Source organism: Alosa sapidissima, chromosome 9 (genome assembly GCF_018492685.1).
Source record: "Alosa sapidissima isolate fAloSap1 chromosome 9, fAloSap1.pri, whole genome shotgun sequence".
NCBI lineage: Eukaryota > Metazoa > Chordata > Actinopteri > Clupeiformes > Clupeidae > Alosa > Alosa sapidissima.
The window spans coordinates 6,437,432-6,452,345 of NC_055965.1; the positions used below are offsets into that span (position 1 = coordinate 6,437,432).

The window sequence follows — 14,914 nt, forward strand, 5'->3', positions numbered from 1 at the left end:
TTCAAAAAAAACTCCATGGTCGTACACAGTCCAGTAAATAGCTAACAAAGTGGCTTGGAACAAGGAAGCCATACGCTATTCAAGCCAATGAACATGTTGCCCTTGAGCACGGAAAGGGAAGCATGCAATGTGAAATCTATTCATATTTTGAGCTTAACAGCCATTCACCAGAATCAAGGACTGTACCTTCAATAACCTGCAATGTGGCGACAACGTTAGTTCCAGTCACTGACCTGTGATTATATATACGGAAGTTTACTCGTTACTTGTTGAAGCTCTCATACAAGCTGACCGTTCTATTCTGTAGTGCAACGGCCCATGTGAGCGAAAAGGAAGGATGACCTGTGACTTGTGAACAATACAAAAACTATCCTCTTGATAGATGGCTGTGCTGAACTGTTGAGTGAATTATGAAATGATTGGAGAGCAAAAAATATTTGCTGATCATAGAATTCCAAGCGAATGGAAACAGTCTGTAGACTGTTGGCAAAGAGAAGAGCTAACAGCACTCTCACACAGTACAATAAGGGAAAAATAGGGAAGATGATCATATGAGATTATGTATGTATCGCAATCAAATAAAATGAAAAATACTGGAAAGAAAAATCATTGTCAATTAGTATAATCTTAAGGGCCCTTCATGTCATATTGAGACCCTTTCACATGAGGTGCCACAAACACGCCATGTTAGCTCATAGACTTACTGTCCACTCTGTTACGATGAAAGTGAGCTCTTTTTAGATCATGCATGACCTGGTGGTACTCACATCCCAACATCCCCACAGGAGGCCATGTATGACATCACCGGGATCACACACACACACACACACACACACACACACACACACACACACACACCCAGGACCTGTGTGATATCACACTCCCATTTCCCTGATGAACAAACAGGAAAATCCAACACCCTCTCCACCCTCAAACAGCGTGGCAAAGGTGTGCACTTCATACCCATGGTAACTGCATAAGAGCTCATTCTAAACAAACTGAATCAATGGGACTCTGAACCCTGCTGCTTAACAAACAGATGTTCCTCTCTCACATATGTCTATTTTTGTTCGTTGGCACATGCTTCTATCTATAATGAGTTACAAATGAGGTGCATGCACACACATCCAAAGTGAGCTATGAGATATCAATGGTGGCATATCTTTTGATGTAAAGTGCACTGTCAACCTCAGACTGCTTATGTTGGTTTGGGAGTGCCGGTTATGAGATAGACCATCACAGTCCGAAACACGGTCCTCCCCCGGGGAGAGTTCAGAGGCCCTTCGTTACAGTGCTGTGGATGAAGCAGCACTCTTTGGAGCCAATCACGACACAAACGTATATTCTATTCTGCCTGCACTGAAGATGCAGCAACCTAAAAAACACCCAGACTGATGAGATCAGTGTCATAAGTCACAAGTTGTGTCCCCTCCCACTGCCCTCACGGCCCGCCCTCCGCGAGTCATGACTTACAGAAGTCGCTTCCTCATGCTGACAGTGACCACTTCATCATGTGTGAGAAAATGAATGGCTTTGCTCCAAGGCATAATCAAACGCACAGGAATAGAGGCGTCCGTGGATGAAGAGGGCCATTGATCGTTCTCCACTATGCTGGACTCTCATGCCTGTGGGTGAAGTCCACTGCTCTGGACATCTGACTTTGGCCCTATATTTAGACTGCTATCACACATGCTACAAGGGACACAGTGGGGGGTTTCGCTTTAACATGCGTAATATGCAACTTACCACTAGCAAGTCACAGTATCGTTAACAATTTAGATATGAGACCCCCTTAAGATCACTTCAGACACCCTTCATTTCAAATGAATTTGTTGGTATGTGGTAGTTAAGTCTTATTTATCCCTTAATCCATGAAGAAATGTATTGATTATTACTTGGCAGGACACTCTGAATAATGAATAACCCACATACTGTTTGAACTGAAATGTAGCCTTTTATATATGCATCATAACCCACTGTGTAATTACAATTCCATAGACACACACCAATGCCTTAGTTTAGAGTCCAACAAAGGATAAAGTGAGGTAATACACAAGCACAGCTTTTGTTTTAGTTCTATGAAAGGTGGAGTCCACAATTCAGATTACGTTTCACTAAAGGAGGCTGATGTTTGACCTCAACAGCCGATCAAATTACACCCCCCCCCCCCCCCCCCCCTTCCGTGCTCACAGCATTAATTGTTTAGAGATTGTTGTTGAGATTGTTTATTTCGCTGTCCAAACCACTGTGTTTGATCCCATTTACAGAGGCAGGCTTGTGTCAGAACACCAAACACTTGCAGATTAGCAGAATTTGACCAAAAGGGGGGGGGGGGGGGAGTGAAAAATCGATGCCAGCATAGCGTGCGTGCCACGGGCTGATTTGATTTCATGAATGTTGATGTTATGGCAAGCCAGGCCACAGTCATGAAAGAGCCATCAGTGTGAGCAGAGTGCATAAGGCCAGCTCCGGTTTCAGAGCAGCCACAGCCCTTGAGAGGCGCTCACAGGATGCTTCCTGGTGCCAAGGCTCTTCCACAGAGCCCCTGAAGGAAGAGAAACGTTTCCCCCACACAAATATCAACAGTGCAGACTCACCGTTTCGCCGGTCCAATTTGCAATTATATCACATATGATTAGATTTCATTGCAGCATCATATGCTGCCTCAAACAGCAACCGAGAGCAAAGCAAACAGACATCATTCCGCTGCTGTGATGCTGGTGGAGAGACATAAGATATTGATCAGTGTTTCTCTTTGGAGAGTGAAGCCAACTGAAGGCCAGGCCAGGCCAGTGGTGTTTTCTTATACAAACCACCCTCCCCACCCACAGAAATATAAAAACACATGCCAGTCGCCATTAGTGACCACACCTGATGCAGTCACCATGGTAGTGTGAGCCCCCCAGGACAGTGGAAGCCACTGTGATGATCAATAACAAAGCTACTCTCCCTCCCTCCCTCCCTCTCTCACTCACTCAATCGTTAAGCACTCAGATAAGATGATATGCACATCATGCCAACAATATGATGTGCACCATATGGCGTGCAGCCATTGTCAGTCTGTGTGGGAGCGACAGTGGAGGATGTGGGAGTGAGTGTGAGGGGTTTGCGGTGTTTGAATTGGATAGCGCTCTGCTCACCTCAACAGCCATGAGACCCCCCCCCCCCCCCCCTCCTCATTCACTTAGCGCTAATGAAAAAATTAAAAACAACCACAGCGCCAAGGAAACTGCCAGCGCTCCTTCCCTCGCTCCATCCATCCATCCCTCTCTCCCTCCATCCCTCGTTCCCCAATGGAGTCTTTTACGGCACTCCTGAATGGCTATGGCCATTATTCCTCTACTGTCCACAGAGGCATTCACTCATGTTGGCAGACAGACAGACTGACTCTCCCCACAGCAGAGACAAGCTCAAGGAAATAAAGGCAGTTTAATTCTTCAATAGCAACTGAAGAATTGTGTCTTGGCAAAGCTATGGAGCTGCATTTCAGCAGTGAAGCGGTTCTCTTAAAGGTTGTATCAGCGATTTCAGGCCCAAACATAAATGATCATATTTATCTAATCTTTCCTAACGATCCGCTAGCTGCCTGCCCCATAAGCAGTCTAGGCTCTGATATCTGCACACAAAACCAATTGCTAACAACAAGTGTTGCCAACCACTCAAAGGCAAAATAAAGTGTTCCAACCAATAACTGACAAGGTGCACGTTAAGAAGAGTTTCAATTGCACGGGAGGGAGGGGGAAGGAGTAGCGATCTAGCTCTCTGTTTTGTTTGAACGTCAACAGAAGTGACGTTACCCCCGCCATCACTGATACAACCTTTAAAATAGCATTGTTTATTGTTTGTCTAGGTGCAGGACAAAAGAGGACTGCTAAGAATACTGTGTGGACATTGGGATGCTCTGGGGTTGCCGTGACCACATGTTGCATCAGTTTGTTTACGGGGAAGTCCTCCTAATAAGTAGATTAAAACTCTTCATTTTGCATACCGGAAATGTGGGACTCCCGCTAATCTACTCAAGGACTCTAAAAACTAGCTTATAAGATTAAATGTAGGAGTTTGCCCAGGAGAAAATAAACAGGGTATGGCTATTTACAGCAAGCCTTTAAGGTAAGATCCGGTCACAAGTGTTGGTATGACTCAATCGACCACAGGAGCACAAGTAGCAACCGTTGTTATGGAGACACCTGAGCAACTAAGCACTTTGTGGTCTACTAGTAAGAGCAAAAGTGTGCTGGGATTAACCAGATTTCCTTTCCTTCCACAAGTTGTCTCTGACAAGTTCTTGGAAAGCTACTGGAAAAGGTGTGGTGGGACAGCTCTTCTGGGGGGTATTCCAAGTGGTTTAGTGTCCAACCTGGGTAAGTTAACTCGGAGTAAGGGGTAAACCTCCTAGTAGAAGAGCTGTATGGCTTCATTCTCCTAACAAAGCAATGCCATAGGACTCTTGTTGTAGGAGGTTTACCACTTACTCAGAGTTAACTTACCCAGGTTTGTCTCCATGTAAACCATGTACTTGGAATACCCCCCTGATCATGTTCACATGAGAGTGCACTACAAACCTTTTACAGATGAGCAGTAGCCCAGCCTTTTGCCTGAAACTACTCTGCGGAACTAATGAATTGTTCCAACATACCCAGCACGCTCATTCTAGCTCACGCACACAACACTCACACACCCACACCCAGGCATTATGGAGTCAGGTCAGGCAAGGACCTGTTGACTCACAACCCATTACGCCCACATCAGAGGGCTGACATTTCATCCCGGATAAAAAACATTCCTGAGTGGCTACTCCAATGGGGTGACTGATGCAACGTCTTAAGACAGGCTGCTGCCCACGTAACTTACGCTGGTGGTCAATGAACTTACCAGGGCGGGTTCTACTCTGACACGACAGGCTCGTTAGCGTGGCCTTGCAGCGAGGACCCTGCCCTTGAGTTTGGTGCCACCATGTGTCAATCAGTTCAATGTGTCTCATTGACTTGTCCATTTCAGGGAAAATAATGTTGCAACAGTACCTTTAAAGCAGGCTCTCTCACAGTCCATTGATTGCAAAAAAAAAACTATTCTAGTCTAAAAAAGAAACGTTTCCAAATGCCAGGGCTTTGGTTGCGCTCAGGAAGGACTTCAACAAAAGCAGGCCCCTGGAGAGCCAGTTAGTCTGTGGGAACAGCACCCAGTCACATGATTTCCCAGACAATTTAAAAAGTACTATTTTGCCACTCGGCTTGACAGACTTTTCCAGAAAAAAAGCATTTGATTTCTCAGGCGCATCTGGACACCATCTGCCCTACGCATACACTTCGGCATCAAAACATAACCAGAGGGTGAGGAATGGTCGGTTACATATAAGGCAAAGGAGCATGTGGACGTTGCAAACACACCAGAGGAGTGTGCCTGCAGAACATGGCAAACTCATCATGGTGTGTGGTGAGCATTCTGGCGCATAATGGCTGCCATGCATCACCCAGGTGGGTGCCACACATTGGTGGTGGTTAGTGAGGGCCCCCTTTCCATGTGAAGCGCTTTGAGTGTTGAGAAGAGCACTATATAAATGTAACGTGTTGTTGTTGTTGTTGTCACCATAGGTCCTCCTTACAGAGCATATGACAAGATGCAAGTGCTTCCAAAACGGGTCACTCCAATACTCACTCACACTTGAGAAAGATAGATAGGTAGTCAGATTATAAGGCCTGACTGGGAAGAAGTCATCTGACTGAGGCATGAGGCTAAACAAACATGACAGGAAGACTTGACAGAACTGTCCGAAAGGACCAGGAGGGACTCGCCGGGTAGCTTTGGCTCATCCCAACCCCCCCCACCCATCCCACCAGGTCTCCCAAGCTGTCACCCTATGTGGTAGCCATGGAGACGAACCAGAACAAGCTCTCTTTGAATGTCAAGGCAAGTACAGCTTACAGTAGCCTGACTAGTCTTGCCTAGCACCGAGCAAGTGGCAGGGACCGAACATAGAGGAAAGCAGCTATCAGGTCAGGTTTCATTTCCTGTTGCATTCCACGCCATCTGCCGTGCCATTTGTGCATTCAGCCTCTGCTCTCTATGATCCGCTCCACGCCCCTCCATGTCACTGTGGCCACAGAATAACAGTCAGTTAGCCAAGGGCAGCTCAATTTGCGTAGAACCGGAGGTTTTGGTGGAGAACCACAAGACCAGCAGTGTTCATTCTAAAAGGCCAGTGACTCCACTTCAAACTAATGTTACTACTGTCAGGGGTCCAAACACAGTGCACAGCCAATTGGGATCGGAGGCAGTCAAGCGGCTCTCGCAAAACAAAAAAAAGATATATGTGACATACATAAACACACCAACAAAACTGAGAACAAAAATATTTCAACAACTAGCTGCAAAACCCTGTTTAAAAATACTTACAGTTTTCACAAGATGGGTGTCACTTCTCGGCCCGGATCTATCTTAACACATTCGGCTCATCGAAAGAGGAAGTGTCACTAGCCTCAGCCTCATATTGCGACACTAGTGACCATCTTCCCGAGGGCTTCAGTCCATCTGATTTGAACAAAAAGTGGTGGGGGTCAGTGTGAGAAAAAAGATGACCGCGCGCACACACACACATTTAGCCTAATGCACATACACAATGTGGTTTTGCTCATCGCCTGTGGCAAATATAGAGACTAGAGAGGAGAGCGCGTAGTGCGGGCGAGAGGAGGAGGATGAGGAGGAGGAGGAGGAGGAGGATGGAGCTCATCGGGACCACAGCTTCTCCATCTACCAATAGGGTCAGGCAGAGCAAGCGTCTAAACATGTCACACAGCTCAGCGACTCACAGCCACAGGAGCCCCCGCTATATAATGTACTTGCATGTCACAGCGCAAATGGGTCCAGGTCACTTTTAAATGCAATGAAAAGACACTTGATAAAAAGAGGACATTTGATTTGGTTTATGCAATTCCCATGCTTGCATGAATTTTAATCTAACACATAAGCCATTCCTGTACTTGTGCATGAACTATAAAACAGTGATGTGCCATGACAACTGTCACTATTCAACGGGAATCACTATCTGCTGTAATTATACAAGGGAATCAGGCTATACAAGGTTTTTGTAATGGAAAGCTCTTTACAGAAATTCCACCAAGTACATGTCCAGACTTGATAGGCATGAGAGTTTGAAATCCATACCGGCAACTTCCATCACCAGCTGCTTAGTGAGAAGAGTCTCCAGCCCTTTTCCGAGAAGAAGGCCTGAGTTTATCTTTTGAGATTACATTACATTACATTACATTACATTTAGCAGACACTTCTTGACCAAAGTGACTTACATATGTCAGCTATATTACAAGGGATCACATTGTCCTCGGAGCAACTTGGGGTTAAGTGCCTTGCTCAAGGGCACAACGGTGGAAGCTAGGAATTGAACCGACAACTTTCAGGCTACTGCATGCTAGCCCAACTCCTTAACCACTACACTACCACCGCCACGAGATACTGCACAAGTTGGACTATGCTCATCACCACACAGATGTGTAAAAACAAACTCACAAGTTGTTTCACAGAAGGAATGCAAAAAGGCCCACTTTCTGTCTCTGATCACACACTTGGATCACACTCTCTGATCACACAGACCTGCAGTCATGGCGACGCATTTCTAGTCTGGGGGTCTTTCAGTCATACTTTTCTATACAGTACCAGACATTTGGTGACACAAAAACATGGATGCATGACACTGCATTAAAAAAATACTTCCAGGATGGGTTACAGCACAGGTAGTGGGTTTTTGACTATGTTGCTAGGGAAGGCCTGAGATCCTGTTCTGCACTGGACATGTTGTAGCACAGCAAAACAGCATGGGACTGCAGTGAAGTCACTGACATGAAAGGGGGTGCGGGCCTCCGGGCTAATTGTGGAAAACACCATAACAGAGGTACGTAAAGGAACAGGGGCAGGTCAAGAAGCAGTCTCATCTCTACAGTGATATTCTGCAAAAACATTTGACCCACACACAAACTCTTGACCCACATACTTTAACAAGCCAAAATGTCCGCCCATGCTATAGCTACTGTTATCCCTTACAGCAGGGGTGCAGGAGGCACGGGGGACGTGGGGGATGTGTCCCACGCAGTGCTGAAGAGACAGCCGTCGTCCCCCTCACTTTTGATAAGGAAAAAAAGCCTTATATACGCTAAATAAATAATAAATAGGGTTTGTGCTAACTATGTAAAACTCCCCATTAACAGCATCACATCACTAACCACAGCCATCTACAGTACTGTAAGACTGCACAATCTCATATTCACTCTGTTGGATATCTGAAGCCAGTTTGTCTACTAACAACCATCATTAGAGATGCTTTTCGTTTGGAGCGGCATACTGGTAGGCCATCAAAAGCATAACATTTTCGGTTTGGTTTGGGATCTAATTTACTTTTGGACTGTTTGATTATATTGCTAAATGTTGGGACTGATGGGCACTGAACTCTGGGAGATATTGGATGGTTCACTGTTATGTTTCATGCAGTTGAAAAAGTGTCGGGATTTCCACCGCTGTTTATTGCGAGACAAGGTAGCCATTCATTGAATAGGGGTTGTGCTGTAATAGAAACCTTTTTGCGTAGGCAAGTAGCCTAAATTTAGTTATTGTTTAATTATGCATGATTTAGTAGGCTACTTTTTTATTAAATTCGTAGGCTGGAATGCCTTGAGTCACGCGACAATTAAATGTAGTAGGCTTCAGCCTCTGGCAATTAGCTCGAAAGGGGCGGCAAGACAATGAGCTTGAGAACGTGTGTTGGAGACCCATGGTAGGAAAACGACTTTATTAATCCAACCAACAATATAATAAAATATTAAGAAGAGGTGTTATTTCATTGACTTAAATCGTATCGATTTGACAGCACTCGCAAATCTGAAGAAGTCACCCTGCTTTGATGTGAGTGTTTTGTCTATTTGCATAGGCGTTCATTGGGCTAGCCTACGTGGTTTGATACGTGCTGAAAAGTCCTGTTTGCTGTTGAACTTGCGCTTTACCTATTCTATGTTGATTGACAAAGCCATACATTATGGCCCATAATGCAGCCTACAATGATTGTGTTGTCTGATGATCTAGCTATCCTCTGCCATTCAGAGCTCCGGAAAGTTCCCAGCTATTTTGAAACACCTGCTAGCAATCTCTGATGTCGGAATATTCAATGGCTACCCGACAATATCTCAGTGCAAACTCCAAAATTGTTCGTCTATTAATTTTCCACGGTTCAACACATTAGCCTACTAGAACATAGTTTGGCTGGCTTTATTCATTTCTGCCAGTTAGTGCTTTTTCCCCTGTGTATAAGTTACACTACATGCATTATTGTGTTTGACACTGAGGATAGCCTATCTGAGACGGTGGTCTGGTTTAAATGAGTTACGTTGTGAAATTGAGAATGGCACAGACTACATCGTTTAGTCTATTTCTTTGTATTGTGAAATTGAATTGAGATTTGGACTATTATAATCAATAATATGTTGAAATGAATTAAAAGTAATAATTTTCTATGAAAAATCTATGTCCGTTGTATGCTTGTGTCAAGGTAAAGCCTAGGCCTACCGTGCGCATATACTGTACTGCGCAAAAGCGCCTAGGCTATTTCATTGTATCGCCTTGTTAGGCTATGCGCGGGGTGTGTCAACTTTTTATGAGATAGAGAGACCCCCTTGAAGACAAAAAGATAATTCGAGCCCTGTGTCCGGCTATAAATAGAATAAATATAGGCCTACCCAAAGTTTTTGTTCTAAGACATTTATTTCAAACATAATTTCAAGACACAAATCGGATACTTCAGTTACCTTGGTGCATACATCCCAGAGAGTAGGCGACCACACCCCAGAGTGATGGGCCTTTCTTACGCGTTCAGTGTGGGGTATAAACAAGCTGAGAATTTAGCGGTGTCACGTCTGGCTGTCACAGACATGGGGAGCTATTTGAAGCTTGGGATAATGTGGTACAGTTACTACAGTAACAGTATTTTATTTTACTTCTTATGTAATATATATATATATTTTTTTTTCAATTTTATAAATGCTTTGTTTAAATGCTGTTGGAACAAATAGTTGATTATAAAGGCAACTTTCTGTTGCAATTTTCTGTGTGTTCTAGACTGGTAACTTGTTAAGCCAACATGTTCTATCTAACATTGCATAAATATTAACTGCAGACGACACATAGTGGAGAGTTGATTTGGTTTATACCAGACAATTTAGTTACTGTAGGCCTAACTAGGCTATTTGATCATGTAGTCTATGTTTGGATCATAGGCATGATGATTCATTCATGGCTTCATAAAATATCAACATCATGTTGCTTTTAGAGTATTCTACCATTGGCCCAAGTAGTGTAAAATAAATCTAAAAAAATAGTAGAATTGCACATAGCACATAGCACATAGCAAGAAGCTGGTCTGAGGGCAGATCTGGCATTGTGCTCATCTCACAGTTTTGACAATTTTAATCAAACAATATTTTGAAAACAATCAATGGTATTATCTTAATATTCTGGCAAGTTTAAAATATGATGGTCGAAAGTGGGCCAGATGTGGCGATCCGATATCTGGAAATCTGATTTCACTATGGGTTTGTGTTCACAATTTGGTCCCCCTCACTTTCAAAATATATCCTGCGCCCCTGCCTTACAGAAACAAACAGCAGTTTTCCCCTGCAGCTCATATGCAGGAATTAAGTGTTTCGGCCATGACAAAATGCACTGCAACTAGGCTACATTGCATAAATGCAATTAGCTGGACATGAAACTGCACTGTAGGGTACTTACAAAAATGGCTGCAGTTACGGGACAGAAACGTGCAGTTACACTGCCGTTTTTGTTAAGAGATTTCATCACAGTAGTAGATTATACATCTGTGTTCCTCTTTTGTAACTGTAACTTGCTACTCTTCTGTGGGAATCCAGGTGGTGTGTGGTGTAACCGTATTTTCAACAGGCCTCACTGAACAAGGGTGTTCACTGACAAGACAACCGACAAACCAGTAGCTGAGTTGGCCCACAACGCCAACTCAATGGCCAGATGCCAACCAGGCTACCAATTTTGTTAAATGAGTGTGATGGGAGGGAAAAGCATTGCGTGCTACACTGTTGCTCAAATTTTCCAATTCAAACTGACAGCCAATCCGTCTATGGTCCTCAATTCACACAAGCCACAACAGGCACTCCGGCTTCATATTTCATACACACTCAGCCTTGTTAAAACGCAGCATAGTCGCATGGAACGGGGCAGGCCCTCGTATTCTTTCAGTGTCGAAAGTTGTTGCTGTGCGTAACCTTCACGGAGACGGGGGAGCCACTTTCAGATAGAAAGAAGATATAGCAATTTATAGAAGTTGGTCTATTGCAAATCCTAAAACAAACTTGAAATGGTGTTTCTCTCCAAACTCTGAGTCTGAACAGCTTTTTAAAAAAAAACTTTGTTGAGGCAACTGATAGTGGGTATGCTACATTTGAATCAATCCTATCGATTCCAAAGAGATTTGGCGTCTACTCGACGTTCAGAGCCCTCATCCAATCTTCAGTAAAGGATTAATGGACGGATGAACTTGAATTTTAGATTGTAGCGGAAGTTCTTCGCAGTTTCATTATAAAAAGAATGCTATAAGTATGCTAATGATTACCAGTGTGCTCTGGCAACCGTAGCCCATAAAGCGCGTTAACACAAAAGTACGCTGGGCAACGCTATACAAAATCAGCCAACTGAATGTAGTCTATCGCTCCTATTAAAAACAATGTATCCCAAACAAATAGTCTATAACCTCGTGTCTCCTTCCATAAAGTAGGCTAATATTATTTGCGCTCTACACATTTCGATGTATGGTGTCTGTTTGGATACCATACATTGCCAACATGTGGAACATATGCTAATAGTCACAGTCTACACACATAAAAGGTCAGACTCAACAAATAAAGTCTTACCTGAAATTTGTCCAGAGGAGGTTTTTGGCGTTAAGTTTAATGTAGTCACTGAGAATACTGCAGTATCACCAACATTATGGTGGTGTTTCGAAAACAACCTATCTCTCCTCTTCCCAAGACAATTTACACTCGGGAGAGGAAAAGTGGGAGGGCTTTTTTGGGCAAGTCTTGACAGAGTGTATCAGCCATGTCATTAATTGAGCAAGTCTGCAAAGATGAGAAACCAAGTAAAATGTGTGCTATTTATAGAGGTTTACTATGCACGTGTCTATTTAGAAAGTGTTAAGTCTACGTTCTGTCTGACATTCCAATCGTTAGGCTTTTCCAACGCCTGGATAAGCCTGTGCCTACACAAAGGGAACCAAAGAAATATAAAACAAAAGAAATCTGATAGTGTTCTATGACTGTAGAAAGGAAGAATTGGACCTTGGCACTACGTTCCACTTGTGTAGGCTGCGATGTACTTTTTCTATTTCCGCAAGCATTCATCTGATAATGCGGCGGCTGGTATTTCACAAGAGACATAACATTCACACTTTCTACGCGTCACAGTAGTTTAAGCGTGACCCCTCACTGCTCCCCGAGCGCCGCCGTTGTAGCAGGCAGCTCACTGCGCCGGGATTAGTGTGTGCTTCACCTCACTGTGCTGTTTGTGTTTCACTAATTCACCGATTGGGTTAAATGCAGAGACCAAATTTCCCTCACGGGATCAAAAAAGTATATATACTTATACTTACATGTAGTCACATAATGAAGTAAACACTGACATCTAGCGAACACAATTGAATATTCACATGCACATACTTGACATAAGGTCACACTCCCAGCAGACAGAACACTGACATTTCAGATGTTTATTTTTAATACCTCTACATTTTTATTATGACCGCCGCTAGCGAAGCGGTCATATAATGATTGTCAAATCTTTTTTTTTTTTTTCCGTCATCTACTTCCTGTATTTTTGGTCAACGATACCCGGAACACCGAAACACCGGTGCACATGAAATTTGGTGGGTATGTAGCCCCACTAGACGCCCCCCCCCCCCAGGTAAAAAATGAAAATGCAATATCATTCTGCTTTAATCGCCCCTATCTTCAGTTAAGATGTTCAGAACTTCACCAAATTGTATGTGTATGATTGACCAGGCATTCTCTGGGGGTATGCCAAGTTTCGTAGAATTTCATCCATGGCGCGGGGTCTAAAATTAGGTTATGTGTACATTTAGTGACTGTACACTCATTGGCCTGTAAATGGCGGTGCACACATATACACATGCACACACACACAGGTACGCACATACTATCGGTATTAGAACGGCCGATACATAATTACAAATTCAGTAGGATTAAAAGAAAGCCAAATATTCATCATCATCATCATGGCTGCATTTCCAGTATTGGCGATAAGTAGTCGTTTGTCCACTAGATGGCGCATCGTTGCAGTGAGACGTAATTTTGTTGGAAGTTAAAAGTGGGTTGGAAAAACAATGGATGCTTCCTAAAAGGGCTGTAGTTTATAGGATGATGTTCACATGAAATGTAATTCCCATTTCTTCTTGAAGCCGAAATAAATCTGAGAATGTTTATCGGACATGCTTGATTTTTACTGCAGGTACGTTAATCTTATAATATCAATAAGGACCTAGGTACAATAATGTTACCGTTAGCGTTGGTTGAGTGATGGAGGCCAATTTGATTGTATTTGTAGAAAACTATAAATGCGGTTATACCAAGCAAATTGATAGCAGCACTGTAATTGTATCTTTCGACTGTCATTTGTTCAGTGTTGTGCGTGAACGAGTTCAAAAGAAAGCGTTCATTGAACACGCTCATTTTTTCGTGAACGTTGAACTGAACGCAACACATTTTTTAATAAAGAACTTGAACGTAGTTCACATTATGTGTCATGAACGGCAGACATCACTGTAAATGAACGTTGGAATTTGTTTTCAATTGAAAACTGAGTGACATCTGTTTTCTCTTTTGAAACGCAACGAGAGAAAGTTCCTCCCTCCTGTATTCTCGCTGGTGCCGCTTAAATCATGTATCACCAGACAGAAATGGTTTTGACATTGTGTGCGCAATGCATTGCGGGCAACGTAGTGTCCGGCTGAGATATAGTTGAATCAAAGATTGTTAAGGCGGAGCTTTGAGAATGTATGAACTGAACTTGAACTAGTTCAGAAAAGCTGTGAGCTGGTACAACACTGCATTTGTTGCACGTGCTACAAAAGTCATTCTGTGCAATGGAAGATTTACCAACGTTACACCGGAGGGGAATCGATGTGCTTTGATTCCAGCTTGGTAGTTGTATTCTGTGAGATTAAAAAGCAGCACGTGTGTGTGAGAAGTATCCAAACAATGACACCTTCATTTCATTATGGCTGCTTTAGCAACACACCTTGAGCTACTGTGTAGTGGGTCCCATTTAGAAGTGGCTACTTAATTCGCGCTTTCCTTGACTCATGGAGCTGCGTGAATTTTATTACAACTTTTCGCACGATATGGCAGTTTAAGTCCGCTTGATACTGTAAGGCGTAAGCCATTGGTTTCCAAAGGAGATTTTATTTGTGTCGCCAGCATAGCCTATTGACAATTTATGTTGTAAATAGGCCTACCTTGTAGCTTAGGGAAGCTAACAGCTTTCTATTAGGATCTAGTTTGTTAGTTACAGTTTTGTCATAACTCCCTGATGCATTTTTGTATTTAGAATAGCCAGAGCGTGGATATCTCAATCGGAAAATTAAACAATATCTGGCGCCTATGGACTAGTGCCCGCTGATCTGCCCGCTATTTATTTTTTGATTTCTTAAAAGATTGAGCTTGGTCTGGTGAAAGCCAGACAAGCCATGGACCTCAGTTACACAATGCAAGGGAACATGAATCAGCCTATATTTGCACGAACAACAACGGACAACAGCTCTTCACCTTTGGCCCGTTAAAATGTGTATTAACAGTCTAGCGACGCATTTCATCAAGGC

At 43.3% G+C, this 14,914-nt stretch overlaps 1 protein-coding gene across 1 annotated transcript in view; it reads right to left on the minus strand.

The window, feature by feature from the left end:
• LOC121719318 (inactive rhomboid protein 2-like) overlaps window positions 1-6,523 on the minus strand; it is a 29,362-nt gene extending 22,839 nt beyond the window's left edge. The window contains exon 1 of the mRNA XM_042104798.1: window positions 6,394-6,523. The gene's annotated coding sequence lies outside the window, so the exon portion shown is untranslated. The remainder of the gene's footprint in view (window positions 1-6,393) is intronic.
• Between the last annotated feature and the right edge of the window lie 8,391 nt (window positions 6,524-14,914).